Genomic DNA, 15666 nt, shown 5'->3' with positions numbered 1-15666 from the left:
CTGAGGCTTCTTCTTCTTTCTTTGTCGCTCCCTGTCCCTAAGAATCTGCAGCTGGTCGGCCCCTTCAGGTGCAGGAACCAGAGCAGTTTGGGCTGAACATTAATGAGCGATTATAATGACAGGCTTCAGCAGCGCTGAGAGAGGCGGAAAGTAAGCAGCCACCAAGGAAGCTGGGGTTAAAACCCCGCCGCCGACAGGCCCAGCGTCCCTCACCTTCTCCTGTCTGAGCGCCGCGCAGTCTCAGCTCACCGAACACTCAGCGCCGCGCTTGATTGACAGGCCAGCTCGTCCAATCCCGGAGCGGCGCCTTCCGCTGTGGCGTCAGGGGCGGGCCCCGGAGGCGATGGAGCCTATTAGATTGGGCGTGGAGCGGGTTTCCTGCCCGCACCGGCCCGCCCACCGGTTGCTCTCGCCCCGCCTCTCTCTGAGAGCTACGCGGCGGCGCAGCACAGGCCTCGTGCGGTAACGGCCTCCGGGCAGCCGCGGTGGCGTCCCGGTGCAGTCCTCAGGTGACGGGGGCCGCGGGCTGGGCGGAGGGGAAGGTGAGACGGCCCTGCCTGCGTGCGGACACGCACAGTCCTTCCGGCCTCCCGGTCCGTCCGCGCTGTCTGTTGGTCTCGTCGCTTCCTCTTCCCCGGCGAAGTTAGCCCGGGGGCGCCGTCTGCCGGCGGCGGAGCGGAGGGGGCGGGGAGGCCGCTCGGTGGAGCTCGGGTGTCCGCGGTGCATCCCCGGTGACCCCGCGGCCTCTCGCCGGAGCTGTGGACGCCTGCTCGGGGAGGCGGGCAGGCAAGTGTGCGGCGCGTGCCTCGGCGCTCCCCAGAAAGCCCTGTCGCGGTCTGTGGCAGTGTCTGAGGCCGGGAAGGTAGGGACGCGGGGCTGGCAGGGAGGGCGCTCTCACCTCCAGCCGCCGGCGGGAGGAAGCCGGTCAGGGGGGACATCCTCGGGGCGCGCCCTCCCCTCCCCCTACGGCTCCGGAGCAGGAGAAATGGGGGCGGCCGGGGGGCTGTTGAGTTGGGGTAGGTCCAGGAAAAACAGCCTGCTGGGTTGCTTTTGTACCGTTGCGCGCGGGTTTCCGCTCAAGTTGGGCTTAATGTTAACAGCTGGTGAAGCTGGGTTTTTTTGTTCATGGTTGCGGACCGTAACATCATCGCTTGGCTAATGTCGAACCGAGCTGAAGTCACCCAAAGGAAAGTCTGCTGCCCCTTCTGCTAGTTAGGTAAGAATCCTTAGGAGTTAGGGAAGAATGAGGTGAAGAAAACTTCTGACCCCATCTTGGGGTGGGGAGCAATGAGGATCAGTGTCCAGCCAAAGCGGGTGAAGTTTTGCAAGAAGTGTTCGTTTTCAAAAGCTTAACTTTAGTAGCTTTATGATCAGGCTTAATGATTTCTTAAGCACCTAGAAATCCGTTGTTTGTTTTCAGCCTTTAGCGAAGTCACAAAATCAAGAAGAAAGCTTGGTTAGATAAATTTCAGTCGCGTTTTTAAATAGAAATTCCATTCACATCTTGATAGTAAATCAAGGCATATGCATTGGTTGAGTAGTACTCTTTTCATCGTGGCCACATTTGGTGCTTTCTCTAGGAAAACTGAACTGTAGGAATCGGCTGGAATATCTGTTAAGTGTGCAGTGTTCAGATCTCAGCTGTATGTAGAAGTGTTAAGTTCTAAAAGATTTGCCCCTCCCTCACGCATTCTGTTTGTTGAGATTTTCCTAGTGCTTACAGAGTCATGTCAATAGTTGACACATTAATATAATGGTTTATTAAACACGGAGTGATAATTTATGCTACTAGTTTTCTTATTTTGAGAACTTTCTTCCAGAGTTCATAGTTTGATGTGATTATTGTTATAATCCTTCCTTCTCAAAAAAACTTGAAAAGAATGAATTAACCTGACGATACAGAAAAAATGCATGTTTTCAATGACAGAAAATGATTATTTCACTAAGTAAAATTGAAGGAAACGCTTGTGACGTTACTGAACACTTAACAAATCAGACGGTTTGAAGACAGTTGACAGGTCTAGATGATTCTCACTTTAACCTACCTCGGAAGTAGAGCTTCAAAGTCTTACCTTCAAAACCAATTCTATGCACTATCTTTCTTTGCTGATGCATTATGTAACATGCTTTCAGTAACCCAGACATAAACCTTAACATTGTCCTATTTTTGCAGTCATTTTCTTAAAAAAATATCTTCTTTGTATTCTTACACTGTTTTTAATTTCTAGCTCACTAGCTCTAACTGGGTTTTCTGCCTAGATGGCTCAAATGTATTCTGCCTGTGCTGATCTTAAAATAATACTTTGAACATATTTTTCCACTGTTTAGGAACCAGTAATATCTTTCATCTAGATTTCACAGTCTTTTAAAGATTTATTTTTATTTTATGTGTTTGAGTGTTTTGCCTACATATAAGTGCACCATGTGTTGTGGGTTCTGGGAACAGAACCTAGATCCTCTGAAAAAGCTCTTTAACCACTGATCCATCTGTCCAACCCCAGAAAAAAAATTTCTCTGCAAATTACCAAAGTAGCAAAGTAAAATTCTTTAAACTTTCCTTTTTTCCTTCCTTAATTTCCTCCCTCCTCTCCCTGCCCTCTCCTCTCCTGTCTCTTTTTCATTCCTTCAGTTTTGGGATCAGACCCAGGGCTTCTCATAAACCACTGAGGTATAGCATCAATCCAAATATTGGTTATTACATTTTTGTTTATCTTTGTGTGAGTGTGCATGTGTGTGGGTCTACCTGTGCTTATGGCCCACAGGGAGAGTCAGAGGATAGCTTATGGGGGCAGTTCTCTCAGTCTACCACACTGATCCCATGAATTGAACTCAGGTTGTCCGGCTTGTAGCAGGTACTTTTACCTGGAGAGGCAGCTCCACCACCCAGCCAGAGTTTTATTTTTTATATAATTAAAAAATTTTAAAATATTATGTGTATGTGTGTATGTTGAGGGCATGATATGTGCACATGAGCACAGTTGCCTGAAAAGAGGCCAGAAGAGGGTGTCAGTCCCCTAGAGCTGGACTTACAGCCAATTACGAGCCTCCTGATACAGGTGCTGGGAATCAAACCTGGTCCTTTGCAAGAGCAGTACTTGCATCTAACTGCTGAGCCCCCAGAATTTTAATTTAGATTAATGAGTAATGCTTATCAAAAATGTCTATTACTTGTGTTGCTCTTTTTCTTTGAACTGTCTTTTTCTCCCCCCCCCCTTCCTTTTCTAGTTAGTATACAAAGTGGTGGATTTTGTGATGGCATTTACATACTTATTACTGTGCTTTTTCCTTAAACAATCCTTTTCCCCAACTGCCTTCTCTCTTTCCCTTGCTTTTTAATTTTATATGGATTTATGTTAATAATATCATGGAACGTCACTGTTGAAATACTGGAATCCAATCTTTTATTTTTTAGATTGGGAAAGTAAAATCCATAGAAAATAATCACTAAAATTAACACATCTTGATGTTGTAGCAGAGCTGAGATTCAAACTTCACCTCATTCAAATATCATGTATTCTTTATGGTCCATACTATTGTACAATATATAGTATTTGCTTCATAGTATTTGTTTTGTGTACTTCTCATATGGATTCAACACTTATTTTGACGTGGGTTTTCAAACTATTGCTCTAATATTGTTGCTCAACTTATGTTCTAATGAGATCTTTCATCTTCCTGACTCAGCTGTTGTCACTAATATTTTACTTTTTTGGGGGGCCACTACCCAGTACCTAAATAAATCACACATGGAGGCTTATTCTTAATTATAAATGCCTAGCTTTAGCTTAGCTTAGTTTCTTGCCAGCTTTCCTTATCCCATCTACCTTTTCCCTCTAGGCTTTTCCCTTTTCTTACTTCTGTAAATCTTAACTTACTTCACTCTGTGGCTTGCTGGTTGTGGAGCTGGGTGGCTGGTCCCTGGAGTCCTCCTCCTCTCTCTCTTATTCCTAGATCTTCCTTTCCAGATTTCTCCCTCTATTCATTCTCTCTGCTTGTCAGCAATGCCTGTCCTTTCTCCTACCTTGTTTTGGTCAGTTCTTTATTAGACCATCAGGTGTTTTAGACAGGCACAGTTAACACAGCTTCACAGAGTTAAACAGATGCAACATAAACAAAAGTAACACACCTTAAAATATTCTACTAAATTTTCCCCTTTTTGTCTAAATAAAAATAAAGGTTTTAACGTTCACATAGTATAACTATACACAAACACAATTATCAAGTAGGAATTACATTTACAATAGTCTGTCCATTTGTAGTTAGCATATTCAAAGAAAATAATGCATCATCTATCTTATCTTAATGAATCTAAGTTTTACACCTAACTTACTTTCTATCATAACTAAGAAAAACTGCAACTATATCTAGTCTTCAACTCCATCAAAGACCCAGAAGGTTGTAATATTATCTAACAACAGAGACATTTGGCTGCCTGGACAGGCAACCAAAGTTCCTCTGCAACACTGGGGCATCCATCTTCAGCCAATAGGCCTAGGGTATCTGGCAGACTTTTCTATGAAGCAGGAATTTTGGACTGTCCTGCCTTGTTTTGGCAAAGTTCAATAGTCTTTGTCCTGTGTGTCATGCATGTCCAGTCTACACGGTACATTGTCAGCAATCAAAGGCAAGGACAGTTCTTTGCCCAGTGGCTAACCTTGCCACAATGAAAGCAAACTCCATAAGGAGTTTCCTCAATACCCATCATCTCTGAAGTAAATTAGTGCTGCCAGGAGCAGATGTGTCTCATTAGCATGAAAACCCTTAAGTTAACAAAACATTTTAAATGCCATATTCTGTAGGTCTTTGAAAGGTTTGAAGATTGTCTATATCTAAAATACATCTCTATATCATCTTGAAAGCATACCTATCTACAGATTTGATTGTTATAAATGACTAGCCACTAACCTATGTTTCCTGATTATCTTATATAGTTTATAATAACAGGTTTCAAAAACTAGAATTTTACCTTACATTTTTAAATAAACTGCATAGGTACAATATCTTAAACAAGAATAGATACATACAACATGTTACAACAAAAATAACCTTAAATAAACAAGAGTAAAAACATATACAGTATAACAAAAATAACTTTAAATTTGTATCTATATTCTATATTCTCCTAAATGGTAACAAACATCCATAACCCACCAAATAACCAAACCACCCACACACCCCTACTCTTAGGAATGTGGGTGTAGTTTTCTCCATACTTCTCTCTGCTGTCTGTGGATGAAGTATCTTTAGGGTCCCTGAGAGAAAATTTGAGATAATGACTAAGTCTTGGGAAGACCAACCTTTGCTAATAGATATCACCTGTCAAGTTTCAAGAGGTCTCATCTGATCAAACCTTAACCATACTAACTCTGAAGGAATCTACAGCCTCTCATCTGTGGAAACAAAACTCCAAAGCATTTTTTATTTCCATTTGACAAATACGTTGTTTGACTTCTTTTTAAAGTTAATGCATTTCTAAAATACCCAGATTAGTTCAATATAGCAGTCCAGTTCACAATCCCATGTGTTCTAGCAGGTGTCTTTTGCTTCTCAACAGTCAAAAAGTTCAAAAATCAACACAAACAGGATCCAAACTCCCTGTGTATTTCCCATCCCTATGTGGCTTATTGGGTCGTGAAAGCCAAGTGTGAAACTTGCAGCTGGTTGGTTGGATGTTTGTCTGACCAGGAACTGCATTCAGTCTTCTTAGAGCTCTAGAATGCCAATGCTTGCACTGCAGCAGGCGTTATTTTAGTTTTTTTAGTTTTTTGCTCCTACTTAACATACTAGCTGCTCAAGGGCTTACGGACTGGCAGAAACTGTCCGGCCAAAACTCTTAAAGGAGTTGTATACCTTTTTTGTTGTTCAGCTTTCTCAGGCTCTAGATGGATATTTGAGCCCCACATTGGGTGCCATAATGTTGTTATTGGTATTTTGCTCTTTCTAGGAGCCTGCCACCCAGCTCCCAAATATATCACACACAGGCTTATTCTTAATTATGAATGCCTGGCCTTAACTTGGCTTAGTTTCTTGCCAGCTTTCCTTAACTTAAATTATTCCGTCTAACTTTCTCTCTAGGCTTTTCCCTTTTCTTCTGTAAATCTTACTCTTACTCCACTCTGTGGCTTGCTGGTTGTGTAGGTGGGTGGCTGGTTCCTGGAGTTCTCCTCCTCCCTCTCTCATTCCTAGGTCTTCCTTTCTAGATTTCTCCCTCTATATATTCTCTCTACTTGTCAGCAATGCCTATCCTTTTTCCTGCCTTGCTATTGGTCAGTTCTTTATTAGACCATCAAGTGTTTTAGACAGGCACAGTAACACAGAGTTAAACAAATGCAACATAAACAAAAGTAACATGCCTCCTGAGTAGCTGGGATTCCTGGCATATGATCTTTTATTTTGTATTTTTCAGTCTCCATGTATTAGTAGCATTAATGAAATCTGTTGTCTTTGTAGTTCACTTCTGTGGCCCCCTAAGAAGTATATGGTGGTGCTAGGGATGTAACTCTGGTGGATAGAGGGTTTGCTTAACGGGCAGGTTGGATCCTCAGGACTGAAGGGAAAAAGAAAAAAAAATGGTTGGTTGCCTTATAGGTTTTACTGTTGGAATTTAATTTGCTTGATTTATTTGGTAAAAAGAGTGACTCTTTGTGAGACTTTGAAAGGAGATTATAATGGTTTGGTAGAAGCTTGGAGGGTTCATCATGAAACTAAATGTAATGTGCTAGCTAAATGTTCTTTTGAGTGTTAAAACAGTAACACTTTCACATTTTGTTTGTTTTGTCAAGACTCAGCAGTGCAATCTGCTTGTTAAGCACATTGTAAAAATCACTTTGCATTTTGTAGAGTTAGAGTTTTTAGAGTGTGTGTGTGTGTGTGTGTGTGTGTGTGTGTGTGTGTGTGTGTTTTAAAAAAAAACTCTAAAGTTTGTTAATAGAAGAGGTGTTGGGTCACCTTTAACAAGAGTTCATTGGTACAAGACAGCACAGGGAACTGCCAGGTAAAATTTCTTTGGGGAGATTGAGTCCTTCCTTTTTCTTTTCTTCCTTCCCTTCCTTCTTCCCTCCCTCCCTCCCTTTTTTTCTTTTTTCTTTCTTTTTTTTTGTGACAGGGTCTCACTCTGCAGCCCTGGTTGATCTGGAACTTACTAGGTAGATGAATCTGGCCTCAAACTCACAAAAAATCTTCCTGCCACTACCTTCCAAGTACTAGAATTAAAGAGGTATGCCACCAAGTCCCACTGAGTGCTTCCTTTTTTGATCTGAAATAGTTTAGAAGCTATTTTTCGTTTATGTTTTGGTTGGTTAATGTGGCTTTTTTCTTTCTTTTTTTAATTTGTTTAAATAAACTGCCAAATCACCAAACTTAGACTGAGGCAGGAGAATTGCAGATTTGAGGTCAGGCTACATAGAGTATTCTTTTCTTAACAAGATAAAACAATATTACAAGTTAAAAATAGCTGTTGAAATGCTGATTTTTATGTGTTTTACTCCTGAAATTATCTTTAGTGATTGGCAAATTGGATATCAATATCATGTGGTGGTGCAAACCTTTTATCCCAGCACTCAGAGGCAGAGGCAGGTGGACCTCTGAGTTTGAGGCCAGCCTGGTCTACAAAATGAGTTCCAGGACAGTCAAGGTTACACTGAGAAACCCTGTCTCAAAAACAAACAAACAAACAAACAAACAAAAAAAAAAACCAAAGCATACCAAACCAAACCAAAACAAAAGGTATGGGTGATGTCAGCTTTTCTTCAGATGGATGAGTACACCAGTAGGAATATGTGGAAAATTGGTTTCTTTCAGGCTGGTCTGTAGCTGAGGGTGATATTGGATTCCTGATCTTCTGTCTCCAAGTCCCCTAAGTGTGGACCATCTTTCTTTGTGTATTCAATTCTAGGTCTCAAACTCAAGGCTTTGTTCATGCTGGACAGGCACTCTATCAACTGAGCTATATCACTAATCTGGAAAATTTTTTTTTTTTTTTCCCTGAGACAGGGTTTCTCTGTAGCTTTGGAGGCTGTCCTGGAACTGACTCTGTAGACTAGGCTGGCCTGGAACTCACAGAAATCCACCTGCCTCTGCCTCCTGAGTGCTGGGATTACAGGCATGAGCCACCACCGCCTGGCTAGAAATTTTTTTTTTTAAGAATAGGTATGTCTTAGGGTTTTTATTGCTATGAAGAAACACCATGACCGCAGTAACTCTTATAAAAGAAAACATTTAATTGAGGTAGTGGCTTACAATTTCAGAGGTTCAGTCCATTATCATCATGGTGAGGAGCATGGCAGCATGCAGGGCGAAGTGATGCTGGAGAAATAGCTTAAGAATCCTACATCTTACAGGCAACAGGAAGTGGATGGGTGGTATCCTGAGCATAGGAAACCTCAAAGCCCACCTCCACAGTGACACACTTCCTCCAACAAGGTCATACCCACTCCAACAAAGCCACACCTCCTAATAGTGACACTGTCTGTGAGATTATGGGAGCCAATTACATTCAGACTACCACAAGGTGCTTCTTACATGTTTTTTCTTTTGTTTAATCAGTCTTTCAAAACTTTTATCACATATTTCTAAATCATGTTGCTATGTCAAGCAACTCAAATAATAGATATAATAGTTTGACACAATAATTTGACCCTTTAAAACATTCTGGCTCTATTGCAGAAAAAATTTTAACAGGACATTGGAAAATTTTCCTTGGGAAATGCTTCATCATTTTCAGCTACTACAAGATTGATTGATTGATTTATGGTTTTTCAGGATAGAGTTTCTGAAATGCTTCATCATTTTCAGCTACTACAAGATTGATTTATCCATCCATCCATCATCTATCTATCTATCTATTTATTTATTTATTTATGGTTTTTCAGGACAGAGTTTCTCTGTGTAGCCCTGGCTGTCCTGGAACTTACTCTGTAGACCAGGCTAGCCTCAACTCAGAGATCCACCTGCCTCTGCCTCCCATGAGTTGGGATCAAAGGCGTGCGCCACCACTGCCTGGCAGTTGTTTTTAACTCTTTAAAGTGATTTTTGATTATATATGTGCCATGCCCAAGTTTGTTTTCTATTGTTTTGATAAATACCATGGTAACTTGGAGGGAAAAGGTTTACATGTCCTGACCACAGTTGATCATTGAGGAAAGTCAGGACAAAAAAGTCATGCAGGAGCAGAGGCAGAAACCATGGAGGCAAGCTGCTACAGAGGCTTTTTCTCTATGGCTTGCTAATCTTGCTTTAAATTTTTTTTTAAATCAACTAATATCTGAACAGTTTTACTCCGTCCACCCTGTGGGCACATCTGTGAGCATTTTCTTGATAAATGATTGATGTGGGAGGCTAGTCCACTGTGAGCACAGTCACCTCGGGCAGGTGACTGTGAACATTTCCTGTGCTTTTTAAGGCTCACTTTTGCAACTTCCTAATCAATGCCGTCTATACTGCTTCTACTGTTATGATCACTACCACCATAAGTTAATTTTTGCTTCCTCTTCAACTTAGTGTAAGTAGAAATATACAATATATATATTGGTCTTTTGAGACGGTTTCTCCGTGTAGTTTTTGGTGCCTGTCTTGGATCTGTACACCAGGCTGGCCTGGAACTCACAGGGATCTGCCTGGCTCTGACTCCCATGTGCTGGGATTAAAGGCTTGTGCTACCCGGCCACAATATATATTCTTGTTGGCTGCTTTTACATACTGTGCTTCTAGCTGTGGTGTGTGGTTGCTGGGAACCAAACTTGGGTCCTTTGGAAGAGCAGCAAACCCTTGTAACCACTCAGCATCTGTCAGCTTCTTTTTTGCATTTTATTTATTTACTTATTTTGAGACAAAGTTTCACTGTGTAGCCCCTGCCTGATTAGAACTTGCTACTAGACCAGGCTGGCCTCAAACATAAAAAGATCTGAGCTCTGCCTCCTGAGTGCTAGGATAAAAAGTATGTACTTACCAGCCCTTATTTATTAAAATATATTTTGAAGTTTTATTGACATAGCAAGCATGCATATTTATAGCTGCAGTGTGACAGTTTAGTACATGTATATAATGAATAGTGGTCAGATTTGGAAATGGGCATATATCTGTCCTCAGATATTTATCATTTCTTTGTGTTGGAAACATTGGAAGTGTTCTTTAGAAGCTATATTGAAGTATTCAGTTTATTATTGCCAACCATAGGTATTCTATTGTGTATGAGAGTATTAGAATTTATTTCTACTGTCCAACTATACTCCTGTAACCATTAAACCTTATTCTCTATCCACCTATTTCCCCTCCCCTCAAACTCTTCTCAGGCCCTGGCAACCACCCTTCTAATCTGTTCAATGAGATCAACTTAGATTCCAAATATAAGCAAAAACATACGGTATTTGTCTTTCTGTGCTGATTCATTTCACTTACCAAGATGTCTTCTAGTTCTATCTACTTTGCTGCAGATGACAGAATTTCATTTATCTTTGTTGTTGAATCATATACTCTATTGTGTATATTTACCATTTTTTTCTCTATCCATAGACATAGGACATTGATTCTGTGCATTCATTATTGTGCAATAAATATGTGAGGCTAAGTGTTGTGAATGGACCTGTAATCCCAGTACTGGGGAGGCATAAGGTAAGGAGGGCACAATTTTAGAGCCATTGTGACCTGTATAGTGATTTCAAGGCCAGCCTGAGCTACATACACAATGTGACCTGTCTCAAAAACAAAAAAAAACAACCCCCCCCCAAAAAAAAACAACCAAACAAAAACCTAACCAGAATAGACATGTAAATGTGGGTGCAGATAGTTCTTCAACATTCTGATCTTAGTTCCTTTGAGTATATGCCTAATAGTGGGCATGCTGGATCATAACAGTTCTAATTTTCCTGGCAACCTCTATACTTAAACAGTACAGTCCTTTACATGCCTACTGTGATTTTGTAAATGATGCAGTTCCCAATTGACTCAGATAGTGGAACACTTGGATCCTGCTCTGTGGCACTGTTTGGGGAGGTGGTGAAGCCTTGCTGGAGGAAGAATGTCACTGGGTGGGCTTTTTGACCCACCTGCTTCCAGTTCACCCTCTCTTCAGTTGAATATGTGATCTCTTGGCCTTCCTGTTCCTGCTGCCATGCCTGCCCTTTTACTACCGTGTCTCCTCACCATGATATACTCTTATCCCTTTGGAATCATAAACCAAAACATACTCTTCCTTTTATAAGTTACCTTGATCATAGTGCCTCATTTGCAACAATAGAAAAGTAACTACCTACCAGCAGTATAATTTCTCTTCTCATCCTCATCTGTGCTTGCCTATTTTTAAAATAAGTTTTTTTCATTAAGTCATTCTGACATAAAATATCACATGGTTTTGATTTGCATTTCTCTAGTGATGGATGAGCATATATGGAATACCATATATATAAAATGGTATTTGTTGGCCTTTTGTAAATCCTCCTGAGAATTATCTGTTTACATTATTTGCCTATTTATGTGCTTTTTGGGGCAGAATGGGGACAGGGAGACAAAGCTTCATTCATGTTGTAGCTTAGGCTGACCTTGAATTCATCTTTTCCCCTCAACTTCTTAAGTGCTGGAACTGTGGGGATGTTCCTGCAAACCCAGCTATTTGCCCACTTTTAATTCTATTATTTGTAGTTGAATTGTTTGAGTTTTTTAAAATGTGAATTCATACCATGTGAGATAGATAGTTTGCCATTGTTTTCTTCCATTTTGTAGGGTTTTTTTGGGGGGGGGGAGTTTGGTATCTTTTGTTTGTTTGTTTTTGTTTTTGAGACAGGGTTTCTCTGTGTAGTCCTAGCTGTCTGGAACTCTCTGTAGACTAGGCTGGCCTCTAACTCACAGGGGTCCACCTGCTGGGGTTAAAGACGTGAACATGGTTTCATTTGTCATATGGAGTATTTTTGCTTGATACTGTCAGTCTCTTTGTTAGTTTTAATTTTTGTTACCTGTTTTTTTGGTATCTTATAGAAAGTCTTGCTCAGACTAGTGTCCAGAAGCATTTTCCTTATATTTTCTTCTAGTGTTTTCATAGTTATAGGTTTACATTTAAATCTTAGATCTATTTAAAATTAATTTTTGTATATGGTGAGAGATAAGAACAAATATTTTTCTGCATCTCCATATTCAGTTTTCCAAGAAGTATTTATTAAAGAAACTTTCTTCTTTTCAGTGAATGTTCCTGCCCTTGTTGGAAATTCAAAAGTGAATATGTGGGCTAATTTTTTTCTTAGTTATTTGTGAATTTAAAAACATTAGGTTTTGTCTGGTTTTTTTTTTTTTTTTTTTTTGCTTTGTTTTCTTTTTCCAAGTTCCACAAGAAAAATTTATCTTCCTATATAAATATCTTTTGTTTGTTTGAGACAGGGTTTCTCTCTCTCTCTCTCTCTCTGTGTGTGACCCTGGGTGTCTTGGAACTCATGTAGATTAGCCTTGAATTTATAGAGGTCTTCTTGACTCTGCCTCTTGAGTTAATTTCTTTCTTTCTTTTATTCTTTCTTCTGTATAACAGCCCTGGCTGTCCTGGGACTTGCTTTATCCTCAAAGGCCTTAAACAAGGATCCTCCTGCCTCTGCTTCCCAGTTTAAATGCCTTCCTACATTAAAGGTGCTAGCCACCATACCCAGCAGTTAATTTTTGTATTCTATAGCTATACTGAATTTTTATTTATTTAATTTTAGAATCTCTAGGTTTTTCTATATAAAAAATTATTTTCTCTGTTCTGGTTACATTTCTATTGATGTGATAAAGCAGTTCAGGGGAGGAATGGGCAGTTCAGTTTATAGGTTACTATCTATTAATTGGAAAGTCAAAGCAGAAACTCAAGTAGGAATTTGAAGCAGAAACTACAGAGGAATGCTGCTTGCTAGCTTACTCACTGGATTGTGCTTAGCTGGTTTGTTGTTTTTGTTTTTAAATATAGCCAGGACCTCTTGCTGCCCACAGTGGTTTGGGCCTTCCTACATCAATTAATAATCAAGACAGCTCCCATAGGCATGCCCACATGCCAATTCGATCTGAGTAATTCCTCAGTGAAGACTCTTCTCAGGTGACTAGGCTATATTGAGTTAATAGTTAAAGTTAAGTAGGACACCTCCACAAAAAGGGGTTTTTGTTTGTTTGGCTGGTTTTTTGAGTTTCTCTGTGTAGCTTTGGAGCCTGTCCTGGAACTCACTCTGTAGACCAGACTGGCCTTGAATTTGCAGAGATCTGCCTGTCTCTGTCTCCTGAATGCTGGGAAACAAACCTGAGTTTTCTGCAAGAACAACAAGTGGTCTTAACTGCTGAGACATCTCTCTAGCCCCTGAAATCTGTTTTTATTGATGTAGGTTGGCACTTGCTGCTATAAACATTACTCTTATTTTTATCTTTAAAAATATTTTCATTTTATGTGTACGAGTGTTTGCCTACGTGTATGTATATATGTGTACCATATGTGTGTCTGGTGTCCCTGACACACATATGGTGTGTCATACTCCCTGAAACTGGAGTTAATAAGTGATGAGAGCTGCCATGTGGGTTCTTTGAAGCAAACCTGTGTCTTCTTCAAGAGTGTCTTCATTAGGGTTTCTATTGCTTCAATGTAACACCATGACCCAAAACCAAGTTGGGGAGAAAAGGATTTATTTGGCTTATACTTCCACATTGCTGTTCATCACTGAAGGAAGTCAAGGACAGGAACTCAAAACAGGGCAGGATCCTGGAAGCAGGAGCTGATGCAGAGGCTGTGGAGGGGTGCTGCTTACTGGCTTGTTTGGTCTGCTTTCTTCTAGAACCCAGGACCACCAGCCTAGGGATGGCATCACCCACCATAGGCTGGGTCCTCCATTATTTCCATTGGTCATTAATTGAGAAAATGCCTTAAAGCTGGATCTCATTAAGGCATTTCCTTGGCTGAGGCTCCTTCCTCTCTGATGACTCTAGCTTGTGTCAAGTTGACACACAAAACCAGTTAGTACAAAGAGCTTTACATGCTCTTAACTGCTGAACCATTTCTCTCTAAGTGCTCCAACATTGCTCTTTTATTATTTTTATTTATGTGTGTGTATTTGTATGTGAGTGAATGCCAGATGTGTTCAGTATCTCCACGAAGGCCAGAAGGCATTGAATCCCTTGGAGCTGGAGTAGAAGTGGTTGTGAGCCACTGGATGTGGGTACTGGGAACCGAATTCGGGTCCTTCAAGAGGAACAAGTGCTCTTAACCACTATGTTGTCTCTCCAGCCCCGCATTATTGTTATTTATGATTAAAAATTATTATTGTGTTTTTCGATGTGTGTGGGAGGTGAGAGGATGGTAACTTTGGAGTTGGTGCTTTTCTTTTACTTTACGTGGGTTCCAGGGATTGATCAACTTGTTGATTTGTATAGCCAGAGCTTTTATCTAGATGAACCTCTTCTTCGTCTTTTCAGAGTTTTCTCTATTGTATTTTGTTTGGTTTTGGTGCTGGAGATTGAACCACTAAAGATACACTCTATTGCTGAGCTAACTGAATTATATGCCTCAGCCCAGCCTCTGTATTAGGTAGTTTAACTACTAAATACTTTGGAGGAGGGTTTTCTTGTTTAGTTTTGTTTGTAGTTAACTTTTAAGTTATACTTTATTTATTTATTTAGAGTAGGTTTTTCTGTTTTCCCCTTCTCTTCTAAACACACAGACTATGAACGTTTGCTTACTTAGTGGTCTCTGAGTCTAGGAGCCATTCTTTGTTCTTTCCTCGTTTGTTTTGTTTAAGTCTGACTAGATGATTTCAGAAGAACTGTCTTCAAGCCGAAGTACTGAAGCTCTCAACTGTATTTTATTTATTAAGTTTTCAGTGCCAAAACTTGAAGCACTGCTTATGATTGTGCCTGTCTGCATGCGTGTGTGTGTGTGTGTGTGTGTGTGTGTGTGTGTGTGTGTGCATTTGAACCCATATGCTAGGTAAGTGGCCTGCCACTGAGCTACAGTTCCTAGATCTGATTTTGTTTGTTTGTTTTTCTAGACAGAGTTTCTATGTGTAACAGCCCTGGATGTCCTAGAACTCACTTTGTAGACCAGGCTGGTCTTGAACCCTAGCCCTGATTTTTAAAAATGATTTTTTTGTTGAATTTTTCATTTATTAAAAATTTTCTTTTTGACAATTTGTTGGTTTCATTTTCTTTGGCACTTTAAAAAACAAAGATTTTTGTGTTCCTTTAGACATGTCTTGTTAACATGTTTCTTTATGCCTCTGTGTTCCTATGTTGGTATTTTTGTGCATCTGGTAGGTTAGTTGTCTCTGCCAATTTTTGTTAAGAGTGGCTTTCGTAGTAAAACATTCTGTTGTCAGTTGTTCTTCATTTTGTTTGGATAGACGGCATTGGTTTTGGTTTCAGGTGGATACTTATGTAGTTTCTTCAGCTATAATTAATTTGAGAATGTCTGTATATGTCTTGGGGACTCTGCACTTAGGGGGTTGTGGGCCTGTACCACCAGCTAGAATGTAGCTTCCTTAGGCAGGTAGGTTTGTTGGCTGCTCTCAGTACATCCGGAAATTAGTATGGGATGCCTGTCACTTTCCTCTGGTATGTGAAGGTAAACATACCCCGGGTGGGTTGGTGATGTAGCACAGCATGGTTTATAGAGGGGTGTGTGAGTGCTGTCTGGTGGCTAAGACTGACCAGTGGGACAGATGGATCCTTGTAGAACCA

At 40.6% G+C, this 15666-nt stretch overlaps 1 protein-coding gene across 4 annotated transcripts in view; it reads left to right on the top strand.

The window, feature by feature from the left end:
• Nucleotides 1-391: 391 nt before the first annotated feature.
• The window catches only part of Nck1 (NCK adaptor protein 1), a 65324-nt gene continuing 50049 nt past the window's right edge, over nucleotides 392-15666 (top strand). Inside the window, exon 1 of one of the 4 annotated variants that reach the window (XM_036193775.1) lies at nucleotides 392-509. The gene's annotated coding sequence lies outside the window, so the exon portion shown is untranslated. The other 3 variants (XM_036193776.1, XM_036193777.1, XM_036193778.1) reach the window with 3 other exon arrangements.

Source organism: Onychomys torridus, chromosome 7, assembly GCF_903995425.1.
Source record: "Onychomys torridus chromosome 7, mOncTor1.1, whole genome shotgun sequence".
NCBI classification, from domain to species: Eukaryota; Metazoa; Chordata; class Mammalia; order Rodentia; family Cricetidae; genus Onychomys; species Onychomys torridus.
The sequence above is the reverse complement of the archived record's forward strand: the minus strand, read 5'-3'. Positions and strand labels throughout refer to the sequence as shown.